General features: G+C 31.8%; 1 pseudogene; it reads left to right on the top strand.

Moving 5' to 3' along the window:
• The first annotated feature begins 453 nt into the window (after nucleotides 1-453).
• On the top strand, nucleotides 454-4,679 carry LOC125833296 (bidirectional sugar transporter SWEET3-like; annotated as a pseudogene).
• The last annotated feature ends 15,552 nt before the right edge of the window (nucleotides 4,680-20,231 follow it).

Raw genomic sequence — 20,231 nt, 5'->3', positions numbered from 1 at the left:
TTGATTTCTTCTTGGCAGTTTGTGTTCTAATTTCACTTTGTTATCTATGTTAATTTAGTGGTGATAAGTAAAACAAAGGATACACCATTTGTGGTACTTCACTGAGACATATATATTTATCAAGTAAGGATTCCGTGAACTGAAAATTTCAGTATTATGTTTCTTGGTAAGCAAAATTCTATTAGGCAACACGACATTGCGTGTTGTTTGGTCAATTCTCTGGAGTGAAATGTATGAACTGCATGAAATGAAACAATTTTAGTTGTGGTGGTAGTTTCACTATAATGAACTTAAAATCCTATCAAGCATATGGCGCTTCTTTGCAACTTGCATTCTCCGAAATGTAAAGTCCCAAGCCTGAATCAGTGACTCGACGTTAATTGTTTGTCTGTTGAATATGTACTTATAAATTGAGTCTAAAAGTGTTAAAAAATCTGACCTTCCCATGTGTTTATGGACAAGCTTACTTTCTGTCGAGTTATGAAGAAGAAGAATATCGAAGGATTTTCATGTGTACCTTACGTACTAGTATTGTTTATATATATATATATATATATATATATATATATATATATATATATATATATATATATATGACTTGATTTTATTTATTTTTTGCATAGAAGCTTAAGTGTGTGCATTATTATTAATTACTTCTTATTTTTGTTAAAGAAAAAACAGGAGGAGGTTGCAAAAATGGTGATGCCTATTATTTTAATTTGCATGGAAACATGGATTATATCGACGTTTGTATTTCATGAACAGTGATGTCGCAAGATTTTTGTAGGGAGTATTGGACTTGTTGCTTCAGTTGCTATGTATGACTTCCCTGTAGTTGTTGTCGTGTCTAGTGAGTCATTTTACTAATTGGATTTATATATATATATATAGTATACGATGTTGTAAAATAGAAGTAATATTATTAAATTAAAGTTTTTTTAGTAGATAATTATAATTTAAAGAACATAGGACAAGTGTTTTTAAATGATTAATACAGATATTTTGAGATCAAAATGACCAGAGATTATTGAAACATTTCAAAATACATTCAAAGTTTAAATATAGGGAGAAAGTGACATTTCTTTAGTAGTATTATTATTTACTTAACTCAATTTTGTAAACAAATCTAACCAACAATTTTTTTAAAAATATATCAATACAAAAAATGTCACCAATGGTCTTTCCTCTTAAGGTTATGAACATAAATGATGGACACCGTTTAAGTATAATTTTTCTCTTGAATATTCATACTTGAAATTTATTATGTGCAGGACACTCAAAAGGATTACCATAAATATTTCAATATTTTATCTTTATATGTAATCTATCTTTTACCAATTAGTATTTGAGTAAGACTATCATAGTATAGAGAGGTAATTCTATAAAAAAAAAAAAGGCACTTTATTGTTATAAGGAATGATGGTTAAATTGAGGTTTGAGTGTATGTCAAATATTTAGCTTGTCCATTCTTTGTTTTAGAAATACATATATATTTCAGTAGCATAATTTAATTTTAATATATGAACAACATCACCATTGGTGAAAAACATTTCATTTCTTTAAATTTCTACCTTATCTTTGTAGAATTGTAGATCTCCTTTATCATGCCGCATACATATCATATAGTTGTTGTCTAATGAAAGTATCTAGAATCTTATAGAAGTTGTATCGTGATATAATATATTAACCTTCAATAATAAAAATTATTAGATGAATAAAATTTAAAGTATTGTTTATAGAATCTTTAATTTGATTTAAGATTATTTTATGATCAATCACTATTTTCTTATCTATTTTTATATAGCTAACAAGGAGTGTATCTTGTGACATAAAATTTTCTAAAATTAAAATGAACACAAAATAATAGGAAAAAAAATATATGAAACGATACATAGCCAATGAAGAAGGAAGACAAAAATATATTTTCATGTTATATTCACTATAGTGTTCCATTTGATTAAAATCTCTTGTCACCAACACTTTACTTTCTTTGTTTATTTTTACTTACATATCTATTAAAAATAATTATTATCATGTATATATTATCATATTATAAGTAAAAGTGAAAATCTATTTAAAAGTGGATTTAACATCAAAACTGATGATTCAATGAACACCGTTGATGCCCGTTGTTTTAGCAAAATCAGAAAGAAACTGCTTCATTTGAGGGTAAAAAAATAAAAAATAATAAACCAAAGAAGAAATATCTTACCCAAATCATGTGACTTTTTTCATAATTGTTTATTTTTATTGTGTTTCTCACAACTTTTCGTCACTGTTCACTCATGGAAATCTTAAGAAAAAATACGAGTGTGAATTTATGAATGATTTGCTAAAATTTGTTCACCAACTCTTTTTTATGTGGTACCTCGAATTTTATTGAATTTTGAACTTAATCAACTGTTGCAAATAACCTTGAGATTTTTTAAGAAGAAGAGTAGAAAACTTTCAAAAATCGTAGTTTAAAAGTGAGAGGAAACCCTCTATTTATAGCTAACAAATAGTAGTATGAATAGATGTTAATTGTTCCTTATCAGAAAAGTTACAACCTTTCGAAAAAGCAATTGCTCATCGGAAAAATCACAATCTTTTGTAGAAGTTACAACTCATCAGAAAAGGCATAACCCTTCGAAAAAATCACAACCCTTTGAAAAAATCACAACCCTTCGAAAAAGTCACAACTCATCGAAAATATCAAAACTCGTCAAAAAAGTTGCAACCCTTTGGAAAAGTCACTTATGTTTGAGAAAATCACAACCCTTTAATATGAAAGGGTATCTACTTTTAATATAATATAAATAATTAAATTAATAAATAAAATAAATTAAATATTTTTAATTGGGGATATTATAGTAATTCAACATTCAGTTTAGGAGTTCATGCTTTTAAAGTAGTATATATATATATATATATCGTAAAAAGTTAGTACTATATTATCTAGTACAATAACTAACCCGGGCCCTATAGTACACGGTGATTTCTAAAATAATATTAATGTCAAACAACTTGTAATATTTCTCTAATAATGAATACTCATACATGTACTGCAGAGACAAGTGATAAAGACTATAGATTTTATATCATTTTACTTGTCATTATTCACTTTCCTAGCTAATGAACTTTGGATGGCCTATGTGTTAGGGTTTTGCCTTGATTTTCTTACCATAATTTAAGATTTATTTTTCCTTAAAGAAAAAATAAAACATTATCATAAATGTTTTTACTTTTCTTGAAAGGAAAATATAATATTCTTTCATATTTGGTTTATTCTCTCCTTTTAGGACTCTTTTTCTAGCAAGAAAAAGTTTTAGGACTCTATAAATATAGGTTTGTTTCTTCTAACACAAAAAACAATAACATCCACAATGTAGTCGTTTAAGAGTCTTGTTTATGGGAGATTTATTCTCTCTAAAGTTTCAATGTTTTTCTTTATATTAGTTTTGATAGAATAATATTTTGATTTTTAGTATAAGTTTTTTGTTATTTGATTTATCAACTATATGATATGCAATTGTAAGCTTCCGCATGACGCCATATTCCCTCCTTCAGAACCCAACAAGTGGTATCAGAGCACATGGTCTAACGATCCCATGGTCCGATAGTCCTATGGTTCAACGAGGTTGAAGACAGGCTCAAGATGGTTTCAAATCAATTTGTAATCAATTTGATGATAATGAAGATTTTTTTGTCAAGCTACATGTGGAGAAGAAGTTTTAATATATTTTCAACATTCCTGTTGCTGCAATTTTTAAGAATAAAAATAAAATATTTTTACTTTATTTTTAACCATGGCAAGCAACAGTGATTGAGATTTAGATTATCATGCAATGAAGAAGACAGATCAAGCTTTGTCAAGAAAATCCAGCCAAAAGGGGAGATTTGTTAGGGTTTTGCCCTGATTTTCTTATCATAATTTAAGATTTATTTTTCCTTAAAGAAAAAATAAAACATTACCATAAATGTTTTTACTTTTCTTGAAAGGAAAATATAATATTCTTTCATATTTGGTTTATTCTCTCCTTTTAGGACTCTTTTTCTAGTAAAAAAAGGTTTTAGGACTCTATAAATATAGGTTTGTTTCTTCTAACACAAAAAACAATAACATCCACAATGTAGTCGTTTAAGAGTCTTGTTTATGGGGAGATTTATTCTCTCTAAAGTTTCAATGTTTTTCTTTATATTAGTTTTGATATAATAATATTTTGATTTTTAGTATAAGTTTTTTGTTATTTGATTTATCAACTATATGATATGCAATTGTAAGATTCCGCTTGACGCCATATTCACTCCTTCATAACCCAACACTATGGACTGCTCAGTCATGATATCTTTCTAGCGGTTCGTATATTACTACTACTTACCTTTATAAATCCATAATTTAATTCAAGCATTAAAGAGCAGTAATTAGAGGAATATAATATCAAATTCAGCCTACTCATTTCACTTGTACACGTACAAATCTTCTTTTATTCTCCTTTCAGTCTCCAAATTTGGTGGGAACACCCCTTTGTATATATCCTGCTACTTATATTGTATTTCAACTATCCTGTAAAGGAATTGGAACCACAGAAATGGACAGATTGGAGTATAAGGATGACAAACTTAAGCAAGAATTCCAATTAGATGAGAAGAAAGAATTAGTTCTAGTTGTCACTGAGAATATCAGTACCAAGATTTGATTGCCTCTCATTGTGTAATTTATTAATTAAGGTATACATCTTTATGTCATATTCTCTCATCTGTGTTGCAATCTATTTCCTTCTTGTTATAGCTAAGTAATATTTGTTATTTCATTTTTCTATAAGCAAGTAAAACCTAGCTCGATTAATATTTGTTACTCGACAGAAACTAAGCCTACCCATAAACACATGAAAAACCATCTCTCATCTATACGCTCGACACAAACTATACCCTTGGAGGCTTGGACTGCTCGAAATAGTTGTTGGACCTGACTTTTTTCATGCATGGAAAATGTTGGTGCTGAACTCAAAGAGCCTAGGCAGCTCCATAAGCCACAAGACGTCAGTTTATTTTTCTTTTCCCATGAAGCAGTTGTGTAAACAATAACACGACAAATGTATTATGATGTTTATTTATATATGAAAGAAGATTATGATAATTTTGTATATATGCATTTGATAATTGTCCTTTGATATTAGGACCAATATTTATTGTTGATAGATACTATCCAAATAGGTTTTCAGGACCCACTACAACAAATGTGATATATAGCTACGAAATTTTTAGCTACGACATGAAATTTGTCACTAATTGTTCACTTTTAGTGACAAAAAATAAATTTTGTGGTTAAATACATGAGGCTTATATTATTAGTGACGAAACACAAAAATTCGTGGCAAAGTTTTGTCCAATTGAGTTTCCCACCAAAAAGTAAATTGGCGCCATTTGTTGAGTACTATTAGCCACAAATTTGAAGTCATCGGTGACACATTATTTTGTCATTAATGATATTCTCAATTAGTGACAAATCATTTTTTGTCCCTAATTTAGGGAAATTTTGAATACGAAATTTTTTTGTCACAAAAAATATATTGACACATCAAAGACAAACCATTTTTGTCCTAAAATTAGTTAAATTTTGTATACAAAAAATTTTTGTCGCAAAAAGTACATTGATATATTAGTGAAAATCATTTTTTGTCCTAAAACTAGATAAATTTTAGATACAATTTTTTTTCGTCACGAAAATATATATTGATTCATTAGTGACAAATCATTTTTTGTCCTAAAATTAGTTAGATTTTAGATATGAAAAACTTTGTCAGAAAAATATATTGACAATAGGTGACGAACTAGAATTTGTAGTTAATCATAGTAAACTTTAGCCACAAAATTTTATATTCAATTGTGACCGTCATTTTTGTCACTAATAGTTCAAACAATTAGTGACAATCGTATTATTGTCTCTATTTAACCTACAATTTAGTTACAAAAAAAATTGTCACAAAAAAATATATGTTCAAATTGCTACAACCTAAATTTCCAAGTGGAATAGTGCAATTATGGACTACGAGAAAAGATTCACGGTTATTAAATTATAACATCACTAATTTTAAACAACCTTTTAACCAACACAAAAATATTTTAGAGAAAGATTATATACTAAGAACCACACAAGCATAATATTTTTTCTAAAATACTAGACCATATTGCAGTGCAACAAGCGATATAGACTATATCTCATAACAAAAAAAAAAATCAAATGTTAAAACACCATTAAGATAATTTGAATTTTAAGAAAATACAAATAAATCTTTCAAAACTATCAAGTTTTCAAATAGTTTGTCATTTACACGTCCAGCAAAAGAACTCAATGAAAAGATGTATATCAAGATCCGTTGGAACAATTGCAGCTAATAAAAATCATATGCATATTTTTAAGTTGTATTACAATAAAATAAAAACGAAAATCATTAATTTTTATAATGCACTAAAAAGGTCAGTGAATAGTAATACCCACAACTTATTGTTACGATAGTTTGTAGAACTCCCACAATAAGTATAGCCACAATCAATTTGTGCCATTTAGCAAGTATTATAATTAACATGTATACGTCATAAAAAAATAAAAAATACCTATTAAAAATAAAATGTCACCATATTTTATTAAGTGTATCATCCCAAAGCATTATCTTTAGTCTTACAAACTAAATTCAAACACAATATTCACTCCAACCATTCTAATATTTATTAAACCGCACAATCACATTGTCATAATATCTAATCCAATTATAAAATACTTTAATGATTTCCTTAAGATTACTACACACAAATGATCTTCTTGTGTCCATGGATGATATGCATTCATTAGTTGCATCACTTGTGTTACAATTCAATTTAGGATCATGACCGATGTTAAATGGTGGGATGCTAAAGGCAAGCCTTAATGAAAATTTACAAAAAATTGGACAAAGTTTCCACTGTTTTTGGGCCTATAGAAAAAAAATTCATGTCTCAAAAATCAATAACATATTCAACCAATATCGCTAAAAAAAGCCATAACATGCATCAACAATATAATAATACTAAATCCATCTCCAAATACGAAAAGAAGTCTAATACTATTTCAAGTTTCCAATAATGAAAAATAACGCATGACACTAGTGAAATGATTAACAAAGCGACTCTAAGAGTTCAAAAGAAAAGGGCGGTAGTAAATAAATAACTTCTTGTCCACACAAAGCAATCCCCGTGAACTATAGATTTGTCAACTCGTACACTATAGCTAAAGTCTTGTCGACGTCACCTGTGATCTGTGTAACAAAAAAAAGTGGGGAGTAAATCACTAGCTCAATGAGTAATAACATTTAACTACAACATTTCTAATAAAAAAAAGTCGAAAACATGTTAATATGTTAATTAGAAGATATCATGAAATAAATGCCCTTTATATAAATGATAACATGAAACACCCCGAAAATCCAATGACCTAAGCTAGAGCCTTACTTTATGATTAATGACTTAAAAATAGTTAAAATGATGTTTCTAGACCTAAACTAACGTAATTAACTTAGTTTGGAAGAATTAGAGTCTAAATGTCAAGAAACGACCATGACGTCCGGAAACTAGAGAAATTGAACTAGTAGGTGTTCTTAGGCCTTGGGAAGGCTTGGGAGCGTCGTATGATGGTCTAATCTTGTAAAAAGGTTTTAAATAGGTAAAATAATGTTTTTAAAGTCAAAACATCTGGGTACGACCCACAAGGACCACCCAAGGGATCCTTGAGGAGGACCCAAGTGTTTGGCCAAAAGCTGTCAAAAACAGCTTGGCCTACGAAGGCCATTGACGAGCCGTCAATTGATCCCCCCCTATGGATTGGGTTCGTGGATCAAGCCTGCATCAAGACTTGGTTCCCTACAACAGGGAAGCCTCAGTAAAGAACCACGAAGGCAGTCCACGCCACGTGAACCCATCCACGGTCCGTGGATGGGCAAGCGTAGGTGCTGCCAACTTTCCAGCCCTCTAGTTTTAGGTTTGTGTTTTGGAGTTTAGTTGATTTATTGATTAAGGTTTTATGAGGTTGTTTAGTTAGTTAGTTAATGACCCTTTTAAGCTAAAAAGACCCTAAACTAAACCATGGAATCGTTTGGAAACTAGACCCCCAAAAGAGTCCCCCAAACAGTTGCAAGAAAACAGCTTTTTGGAGGTGACCTATGGATGGCCATTGACGCCCCGTCAATCATGAACGTCAGTCCATACTTAGTTTTTTTAGAGACCTGCAACATTTACACTCCCAGACCCAAACCACGGACCATTAATCAATTGACGGTCCGGGATGGCCAACATAGATGCTGCCAGTTTTCAGCTTTTTAGTTATTAGTTGGGAGTTGACTTTCAAGTTAGTTATTTAACTAGGGGTTAAGGGGGTTGGTTAGTGAGTTAATTACCTAACTATAAGACCCCAACCCCATTAACCTAAGTCATTCTAACTCAACACACTAAATCAAATCATAAACTCTCTCGACTCTCTCTGTCAACTCAAGACTCCATTGAAGAAGGTCAAAGCTTCAAGTAGGGCTCAAGAACTGATATTTTCTCCATAATACTCTGAAGATTAACAAGGTATGGTTCCTTTTCACTCTTGGGAATCCTTTCCCCAAGAGGTCCTCTCAAATTAAGCTTTCTAAAGTTCCCCAAAAAGCTAGGGTTTTACTCCTACACATGGGTCTCTTTCTAAAATGAATTTTATGAATCAATTGTGACTAATTATGATTAGTTAGGGTTGATTATGTGTATAATGATGACTAATTGTTGTTTTTCACTTGAAATCCTCATAGACCCATAATCTTCCCCCATTTCATAAATCATGGATTTGATGTGGTAGATTAGTTGAAGATGATGATTATATCAATTGATTGTAGTGATGTTAGTTATGTTATTACTTCATGAATTACCTTATATTATGTGATGGTTATGCATTGTTGGGTGATTGAAGTATTTAAGTCCCATGAAGGGCAATAAGGTATGAATGTTGGTTCTTCATGGAACTCATGGATGAAAGATGAATTACTTAGATAGTAATGATGCTATATCTATTGTGTTGTTGTGATGTTGATGACATGGTTTCCTCATCCTTAACCCTATACACTTGAATTAGCTATGAAGCATGTATGTATGTTATGGTATGATGGTTATATGATTGAAAGGTAGTTCTCATGATTATAATGTAATGTTAAAGTGAAAGGTTTACTCACTTGCTAGTGTTTCTAAAGTGAAAGGATTATTCTCACTTATGAACACCTATGAGCTATTATGATAAGATGTTTACATGATAGTCTAGTAAAGGCTAATGTGAACTTATGTAATGACTAAAGATGATTACTAAAGGGAATAGTTGCTTAGCACCAAAAGGGCATGTAAATGAGATGGAGGCTTTTACGTTTAGCAAGTCCGGCCTCCCACATGGGTTCCTTTTACGTTTAGCAAGTCTGGGTTCCCAATGTATGTGTTGTCTCATGAGATAGAAACCTTCTACGTCTAGCAAGTTCGGGTTTCTAGTAACAATCTCCTTATCCCTTAACTATGTGCCAACATATGACTATAGCTTAGTGGATCCACCTAGATAACTATGTATGGAAGGTTTCACCTTAGGCAAGTGGAAACCCTCTCTTTTCGGTGTGGGAGTAGAACACCGGATTCCATGTAGCTCACATGGTCTATGTCGGCTATTGCAACCTTTCCCTAAATGTAAAAGTAAATGAATGAATGAATGAAATGTTATGAACTCTCACTAGGGCTTTCTTAAGGGGTTCTACATAGTGGAAGGGAGGGTATAGGACTTCTCTCACACATTGCACTTGTGGGATTCTAAAAGATAGTGGTAGTAGTGTTCTCTTATGGTTATGTTGATTATGACTTATGTATGGTAAGCTAGGTATGAATGTTATGAACATGATGGGTTTCATCTTATGGTATGACTATGATGACATGATATTATGAAGTATGCATGAAGTAGCTTGTCTAATGTGATACTTAGCTTTTGATAGGGTTATGGGATCCTATCCTTTGCATTGCACTAGTATTGTTTGGTTTGTTTACATGTTGGGATGATATTATGTTGGTTTGGCTTATGATGTTTACTTTTATGTGCATAATGGGTTTTTACTTGAAAAAAAGCATGTCTTTAACTAAAATGTCCTTTATGCATGTTTTAATGGTTTTATGCATAGTAGCCATACTTAGTACGTGTGTTGTACTAACCCATATTTTCTTCCCTTTTCCCAAACAATGTAGGTTCGGGCCTTTGAGGAGATTCAAGGCTATTTCTCAAGATACTTGGATTTGCTTCTCCAAGTGTGTGAGTCCTCAAGTCCGAGGACAAAACCCATAAGTTCTAGCTTTTTAGTCTTTTGCTTATATTGAAAGACATTGTTGTATTTTCCTATTCTAGACTTCCTATTGGTGTAAGGGCTAAGTCCCAATTTCTATACTCCTATGTCTAGATTGTATGTTGAGACAAAGTTAGTTTCTAATTTTCATATATGAAGGAAAATTGAACTTTCAAAGTAAAAGTTTTAATTTTTCCGCTATTTTTCTATGATATATGTTGTGATGAATGTTAAGGGCTTGTATAAGACCTCTGAGAGGTCGAGTACGCCATGTCCGACTAAGGGGTGCTCTCGGGTCGTGACATAACAATAATCAGTAATAAACATTTTCATATCAAATTTAATGTTTGGAAGGTTTTGAGGAATTGTATCACTGTGGACTCCTTCATAAAAGGGAGTCAAATATACTTGTAGGTTCCCCTACTCAAGGAAAAATATTAACAGTATGTTTTTTTCCACCTTCCCGCTTACAAGGATTGTAACAGTAATCATTATTACAAGGTATCCGATTTAACAAACTAGTAGTTAGCTACAAGAACCTTCAAATTCTAGTCTCATTTATATTTTTATAAACAATAAATATGAGTATCAAATCATTATCAAAATAGTATATGATATTTAAGTTTTTATCAAATCATGAAATTTAATTTTGTTAATGATAATCATATCTTAAGTAACAGTAAAATAAGTTTAGTAATGGTAGAAAATTTAAAACAATGGTAAAAACATATCTTATAACAATAAAACATTTCGAATAACAAGTAAACATCTCAAGTGAACGACTCGACACCATACAAAGTAATAGACTTGTCCCACATGAAAATTCAAAGCATTCAGTAATATATTTCATTTTTAAAATCATGTACTGATCATGCAGGTTATAGAAGCACAAGTTGTGATAAGATCACTACTCAGTATTTGTGTTGAAATGCCAAAATCATCACCTCAAGCATCTATATGACTTCCTTTAAGGATAGAAGCTACAAAGAAGGGAATGAAGCAAAACCGCAAGTAGAAGGATCAAAGGATGTGGCTCAACAGAATATGGTTGCTACTATAAATATCTTAGAGGAGTTGGTTCAGAGGAAGTTTTCTCAATCTTCTAGGGCTTACTCACACCTTCAATTCTGATGCTTGCTTACGTGTCATTCGACCACATAACAAAATGAAATTACTTGGGATTAGTCCATAGTGGCCTGGGAAGGCTTATTTACTCTCAAGAAATATGGAGGGCTTAACATTAAAGGAAGTAGGAAATGGAATGAGGCATCTGCTGGAAAATTATTTATCTGGGAAGAAACACATATTATGGGTGAATGGGTGCATGAAATTATATAAAGCAGGGGAGCATTTGGGAACATACACCACCTCTTGATTGTAGTTGGTATTGGAGGAATCTTAATGGACTCAAGATGAAAATGCTACGTCGGTACGACTAGGAAGTTGACTCTGATCCAGTGGCAACCACTTTAAAAAAATTGTGAAGAGAATTGCTTGTAATATTAGAGCACCATTGGGGGCAAAGGATGTAGTACAATCATGACTTGTAAAGTCTTAGTTTTCTGTAGAGATTGATGAGGAGTCTGGTAGATAGCAGTTGGTTAGGATGGTGCTATAAATTAGACTAAGCTGGTTGTGGTAGCTAGCTTGATTTGTAATTCTGTTTCGGGTGATTAATGAAAAAATTAGTTACCTAAAAAAATACATGTTGAATTGGTTATGTTAGCTTTAGTTTCTATTGTTGATTTTGCTAACCAGACTATGTTTGATAAGGATAACATTAATTCTATCTTAGGTGGTGGACATGTACTGCTGGTAAGACTGAAAATACTATAATGCTTAAGCACTATTTTGCTTATTTTGGTGTCCTTAAAAGCATTAAAGAGTGGCTGTAGTGACATCAAGTTTTTGGATTCATCAAAAAAAGCTTACAACCACGAGGCAATGCATGCAGAAAAATGTCATGTTCATCTGTTAGAAAGCCCCAAGTTAAAATTTAAACACAGTAAAATGAATTTAAACAAGGTAATAACACTAGAATAGTTAACAAATTCACTAAATTAGAAATAAGTAGCAACAAAAAGTGAGGCAAATCTGCAATTTCGTGTGCTTTGTTTGCAATCAGTCCAAAGATATGGACCCCTACAAAGAAAGAGAACAGCCTGAAGTTGTTAGAAAGGTAGAAAGGAGGGTTATCTCTAAAGTAAAAAACTAATTTCGGGGAAAAATGATTTTTCTTTTGAATACATAAAAGAATAGTAGGGAATGGCAAAAAAACATAGAAAAAGATAAAATAATGAAATTTAAGTTATTGGTAAGCTACTCGACTTTAATCGCCTATGACCTTTAAGTACGATAAATAATTTTCAATAAAATGATTTTTTTTGTAGTGATAAGGCCGTTACTTTGATAGTAGTCAAAGAAGAAATACATAATTTAGAAGGTCTATTAATAAGTAATTGGCCTTACTCTTATGAGGTTACATCACAAGCCAATGTCGCCACCATCAAATGTGCTATCAACTTCATCATCATTGGTACTATTATTATCTTCATTCTCCTCATGATCACTGATGTACTCTACTATAGTGTCATCCTCTTGCTTACAATCATCGTCACTGTAATCAATTTCAACTACATGTTGTGTTTGAGCCTCCAATTCAATTACATTTGCATCCAAGGTAACCGAATCAATATCATCTCTATGTAGTTGACACAGTATTTCCTCCGAATCATTGACAATTGAATTATTTTCAAGTGAAATATCTTGATACACTTCATCATTTGCAATATGCAACTCATCACCTTCTGCCTTTGAATTTTCCTTCTCTGGCACATCATATAAGTGTCTATCTTGAAATTTGAGCACAATTCGCCAATTTTCCCCAAATTTTGGGTCATCTATATAGAAAACTTGTTTTGCTTGAGTAGCTAGTACAAAAGAGTCTTGTTCATACCAAAACCTTTTAACACAAATACTAGTAAAATTGTTATCTTTCAGCATCCCTGTTTTCTTGCGAAGATCAAACCACTTGCATTTAAATAGGAGAACTCGATTTTCCTCAACATACTCTAACTCAAGGATGTCAACTATAATACCATAAAAGTTAATCACCTCATTTTCATGGTAGCCTGCAACTACTATACCACAGTTTTGACTTTTACGTAATTCATCGCATCGTTGAACATGATACCTGACACCATTTACAATACAACCAGTATGTGTTCTTCCACGCACATCAGGTCCCATTGCCAAAGGATATAATTTCTGGATATGCATTGACTTTTCCTTATTATATAATAGCATAATCTACAGTAAAAATTGTGGTCAATTAATAAAGAAATAAGTAATAATTTAAACAGAATAACATGAATATTTATCTTAAAATCACTTACTTTTCTTTTGAACCATAAAGGAAATTGCTCTCGGTGTTTATCATCGATATTCACAATAGCTTGTTTCAATAACTCTTCTCTATGCTCTCTACATGTAATAAATAAATAAATTAAAAATAATTTAAAATATAAAAATATCAACCTAGATAAATAGAGAAAGTACTTTCTTTTGTATGACATCATACATTCCATCTCTAAATGGTCTAGAATTCTTTGAAAATATGTCTAGAACATGCTCATCTTTGCTGCTAGATCCATCATCATTTCGATGTTCACGATTAAATCTAGTCTCAATATCAGTAGATACATAGAACAAAATGTCAAACATTCATCAATAATATAGCCTTCTGCAATAGAACCTTCTGGACGTGCCTTGTTTCGTACGTAACGCTTAAGCTTGCACAAGAACCTCTCAATTTTGTACATCCAACGATATTGTACTGGTCCCCCATACATAGCCTCTCGAGGTAAATGCACAGCCAAATGTACCATAACATCAAAAAAAATTGGAGGAAAGATCATCTCAAGATTACATAATATAATAATTATATCCCTTTCAAGTTGTTCTAAGTCATCTTTTCTCAATGTCTTACAACATAATCGTTGGAAGAAATGACCTAACTCAATTAATGCTAAAGAGACATCTTTATTTAGAAATCCACGAAGAGCAATAGGCAACACTCGTTGTAACAAAACATGATAGTCATGGCTTTTGAGTCTAGTTATCTTACCATCATCAACACTTACACACCCTGAGATATTTGAAGCATAACCATCAGGAAATTTAACAGATTTTAAAAATTTCCAAAACTCCTTTTTCTCTTTTTTTGACATAACATAACAAGCAGCTGGCATTGTATAAGTGGAACCATCATGTTGCAACCATAGTTCTTTTCTTATATTCATATCCTTTAGATCTTGTCTTGCTTTATGTGTGTCCTTAGTTTTCCCATCAATATTTAATAATGTCCCCAAAATACTCTTACAAATATTTTTTTCTATGTGCATGACATCTAAATTATGCCGCAACTTCAAGCTCTTCCAGTATGGTAACTCAAATAAAATACTTCTCCTAACCCAATTTTTGATCTATTTTCTTTCTTACCATCAAATTTCTTGCTTCTTCTCCATGAGTGACTAGGTTCAAGATGCCGACGGTGACCCATGTAACAAATTTTACATCTGACCTTTTGTGAAGATGCATCTTTATTGCAAGTAGGACATGCCATGTATCCCTTTGTGCTCCATCCAGATAAATTACCTAATTCAGAGGAAAAAATCATATATGGTCAGTAGTAGTTTATAACTTATACTTTTACATAGAACATGCAAAATAACAAGATTCTCTACAATATCAGATGTATTAAATATCAAAATTTTGTCTTGAAAAGCAATCACTTTGAAGTAACATCTACAGAAGTAGAGCCCTCAGTCTGATATTAGGCAAGAGGTGCTCAATGTGGAGCAGTAGAGCCCTTAGTCTTGTTTAATTTTTTTAAACCCTATGTTAAATTAAAATAGAATAAACAAATTAAAATAGAAAAATTGATAAAATCATCCTTAAATTAGTTTATTTGTTTATTTTGAAATGGACAAAAGAATTAATTATTCTACAGGTATACCAAATATAGGCTCAAAAGTATATTATCAAAATATACCCTAGGTAAGTGCAAAAACCTCTTCATCTCCTTTCTTCTCCCCAAAAGAAGTCACTGCCTCAAGAACATTCAGCTAAGACTAGCTTTCTCATCATGCATTCAGACAACTCCTGATGTTGTAACCTCAAGAGCATTCAGGTAAAGCCATCTCGATGTATCTTTGTCAAGCTTAATAGTAGTTCTGTATTGGACCCCAAAAACTCTTAAAAGGGGTTTTCCTGTGTCTACAATGTTATAAAGAATTTTGGCACCTTTTTTGCCATTACTACTGCCTTTCACAATTGTCTGAAAGCATATTTGATATGAAGCATACCAGCAAGCATGTCATTTGTGGAGGAGACGAAACCAGAATAGTTTTCTACATCAATGGCATCTATGTCGAATTGACATTTTTGGGCTTTTTAACACCTTCAATCTATGGTAACTAGATTTATGGATCGAAAACTTTAAGATAAAAAAGGCTAGTAACCTTGGTCTATTTGAGACTTCTCTTTCAGATCTATTTCGATACAAGATGCAAAAGCAAATGGAACCAACAATCTTGCAACATGGAAGACAAACATTTTCATGCTCATGCATATACAAGATCCAGGGTTTTGAGTTTCAGCTGAAGGAGGTGAAACTATTAACCCAATATGTAAGACACCAATTTTATGTTTCTTTATGTCTTCAGTATTTTTTTTTAGAAATAAAATTGTTGGACATTTTTCTGTGCAATTTTATTTTCTGAAATAATATGGATATTTATGCCATTTTGTGTGTGCAATTTTATTTTTTAAATATTAGATGAAAGTAGAGATAAATATTAGATTTAAAAGCAAATTGATCACCCACTTCTCCACTTCCTAAGATTTTGGGTTAATAGGTAGCACTACTTCCTCCTCCAGAAAGCAGAAAAATGGAAAAAGAAACTGTCTTTTGGCGCTTAACTTTTTTAGTTTTTTGGCTCCAAAGCAATTTCAGGACAACCACTATATATATGAGAAAACAGACGAAAAAGTTTTATTTTTGCAAAGTGAAGCAAATTTTTTGAAACTGAACAAGAAGACGAGGTATGTATTAGTCCACCTATTTTATGTTTGAACAAAATTAAACAGATAGTTATATGCCGCAGAATATTTGTTCATTGATTATTTGTTTCATATACATTGATATTGCTTTACTATTGTGTCCGACAATCAATCAGAAGATAAAAAAGTCAATTATAAGTTTCTGAATTAGAAACACCCTAATTACTGTGTATATTACATTTTGTGTGGTGTGCATATTTACTATTGGTGTGTGACACATACTATTGAAGCATAACATTTTTCAAGGCCTATATTGAAACAACTTCTCTGTTTTGTTCATATATTGATGTTTTCCCTCGATTTTTTAGGGAAGAGAGGATGGATTGTAGTGAAAACATGGTATGAAAGTCTATAAAGTGAAACTTGCTTCTTGAACTTGGAATGTAGAATTAGGATATGAAATGAAACCTTGGATTTGAATGAACTAAACCAAAATCATTTTAGATGAATATTCTGTGGGACAATTAATTTTTTTACTGAAACTAATAGACATTTCTTCACGGGGCTTGGTATTTATAAGATCTACAACCTCTTCTTAACACCTTAGCTTATATAAGTTCTCAGAAAAGTTATTGTGCCTTTAAATTTGGACATTTCCTGCACACACACACATATATATATATATATATATATATATACATATATCTTCTATATGTTATACTAGTTCTTTAATCTGCTAGTTTTTTTTTGGTAAAAAAATAGTTTTATTTATTACCAGTAGGAATTACAAAATTTGAAAAGGAAATAAATCTATAAGTTCATCAACAACAATATCTTACTTCAGCCTAACTAAAGAACTCTGTTATGTGCGAATACACAGGGTAAAAGTTCAGAGTTCATAGCCTTCTTTCCACACTTGCATTTAGATGCCCTCTTTGACAAACCTCTTGTATGATAGTCTTGATACCAGTGTTGCGCCTCTAGCTCTTTCTTGGAATACCCTCAAGTTTTTTTCCTTCCAAATGTGGTATACACATCTAACAGCTATCATTATGAAGATTACTGCATTTGGGCTTTTCCTTTCCTTCGTAGTCATCCAAGCAAGTTCTTGTTGCAAGTCTTCAGGATTACAGATAAGTTCTTTCTAGGTCAACACCAGCATAGCAACAAAGTCATTCAAAATAAAAGTGGATAATACTATCCAAAGTAGTAGCACATAAAGGACATTCCAAAGTTATGTGAATCCCCATCTATCATGTTTGTCCCTTGTAGCCAATCTTTCTAACGCTGCTACTCTAAATATAAAGAGTCATTTTGGTGCTCCCAAGTTATGGCATACTAGTCTTCTCCATGGGACTCTATGAAAAGGTCCTGATATTTCCCTATATAGCTTCTGAATGAAATTTTTTTTGCATAGAAAGATAGTGATCATAGTTGTAGCCTGCCGATCCAAAGGACATTTTTCGTTTATATGCTAGTGATGCTTCAATAGTTCAATTATTATTAGAAACAACAGTGAAATCTTATTAATAAATAATGTGAGTGAGACTTTTCAGATTGATGATTTATGAAATTTTTAGATTTTTCTTTAGTTGTCAACGGTTGGTGCTTTAATATTAACTAATTTTGTTAAACTAATGGATTTTATGTCTTATGGACATTCTAAAATTACTTATTGTGTTTTGATAGTGTTTTGCCAATCAATGGCACCAGGTGGACGTGTCTTTAAGCAAACTACACTTACAGGGGAAACTATTCCAGATACTCAATCACTGGATGAATTAAATAACCCTGCTCCTCTTGTTATTACAGGTAATACATTTATTATATTGATTAGGATTAAATTATTTAGTTATTGGCCAAGTTGAACATTTTACTAAATGGATAGGTATTGTGATCTACACCTTTGGAACTCAATGATATTTATGTAATATGTGAAGCTTTTATAATCAACAGACTTGATATGAATGATAAAAAAAAATGGTATTAGCTCTTGTATATTCTCTTTGTTTTTGTCAATGAATTTTTTTGACTTAACTGTCTGTTTATATACAACAAAAAAGCAAAAAAATTAGTTGTTTCAGTCTTCATACCTTTCTTCCATACGTGTAATATTTTTTAGATTTTAGGTGATACTTTGAACTGTCTTCAATTTTTTTCATCAGATGCTTCTACTAGAATCAAGAATGGTTGTGGCAAGACTAGAGGTAAAGGTCTTGAAAAAATGAAGAAGGCTATGGGAAGTAAGATGAAAATAGATATCCTATTTGGTAAAGGAAGGCCAACTAAACCAGTTCAATCGGCAAAATTATCCAATGAGTTGGGGATAATTGCTCGAAATTTTATTTCGCTTCCAAACAAGTGGAAGGAACTCACAAGAGAGGACAAAGATGCAGCACTAATTAGATGTCATGTAAGAATTCTACACTCTTATAAATTTATACATGGTTGTGATTATATTTAGTTTCATTTATAATTCTCCTATGCATGGAATGACTAAAGACTTTACAAAGTCCAAAAGATTGACATAAGAGTCTAAGGGGGATAAACTATCCTAACTATATTAAGTTAAAATATTGAAGTTGATATTCCATCAAAGCACCTTCTGTTTCTGTCCTTCCACACACACCAAAAAATACAAGTAGGAATCATTTTTCAAACTTGTTTGATGGATTTATCAACTTTCCAAGAGTTTCAACTAATGTAGGCATCCTTAAACTAGCAGTCATGACCCAGCTAAAATAAAAAATAGCAACAAATAAATTTAAAAAATCAACAGTCTATTAGTCTCAGAAGCTTGTTGGCACGTAAAGCATCTATCGACTTTTGTCATGCCCCTTCTCCTAAGGTTGTCCTGAGTGACACTGCCCTCATGAGATGAAGTATTGACCTTGGGAGGGGCTTTGGTATGCCAAATAAGCTTCTAAGACCACTTCTCTATCATATAATTGTGAGCACATCATAACGAATACCATTCTTTCATTGTGTATTGTCCATTTGTCATCATATCCCATTGGATTCTATATGGGTTGTGATCATTAAGGCAGCAACAATCCAGATTGGATAGTAATTGTAGCAAACTATCTAGTTCCCGGTCTTGGAAATTCAATTTTGAACAATGGTGCCCTGGCAATATTTTTTCTGTTCTGGGAGATAATAGTGTCTAAATTAGAGGCTATTAAGAAGAGAGTAGGAAAGTTACTTTGTAGAGTAGTGTTCCTTGACTGACCATTTTTCCTTCCAATTTTTTTTTTGAGAATTAGTACTATTGTATTCTTCAGCATGAGGACTGTTGGCTACTACCAAAAACATGTTACAGGGGAGTGAGATTCAAATCTAAACTTTACAAAGTACCTAGGAAATCAACCAACTCCTCTACTTCCTCTATACAGTTCTGTTTACACCATTTTAATGTGAATGTCATTATCTTGTTTTGTAGCTGCATTACTGGTTAATAAATATCCCATAGCTTTGCTATGCTCTTCTATGGACCAACACCATATGGAGATATGAATACATTAGTGGACCAATGTGATAGTATTATAGGTTTTTCAAAAACCGCTTCTTTCCAGAGAGCACCCGTCTTCATTGTTGAACCTCCATAGCCGTTTCATTAGAAGGGCTCTATTATGTCCTGCTATGTTTCTGATACCTAAGCTTCCAAGATATTCAGAAAGAGTGATGTGGAGCCACATATATGATGAAATTTTTTATTTTTTCTATTTCCTTTTCATAGAAAGTCTCTCCTTAACTTATCAAATTGTAACATTACCTCGCTGGGAATAGGAAATAATGACTTTAGGTATGTAGATAGGCTGT

This window comes from Solanum verrucosum, unplaced genomic scaffold (genome assembly GCF_900185275.1).
Source record: "Solanum verrucosum unplaced genomic scaffold, falcon-dt-bn FXZP01000274.1, whole genome shotgun sequence".
NCBI lineage: Eukaryota > Viridiplantae > Streptophyta > Magnoliopsida > Solanales > Solanaceae > Solanum > Solanum verrucosum.
Note: the sequence above shows the minus strand (reverse complement) of the source record. Positions and strands in the feature narration are given on the sequence as shown.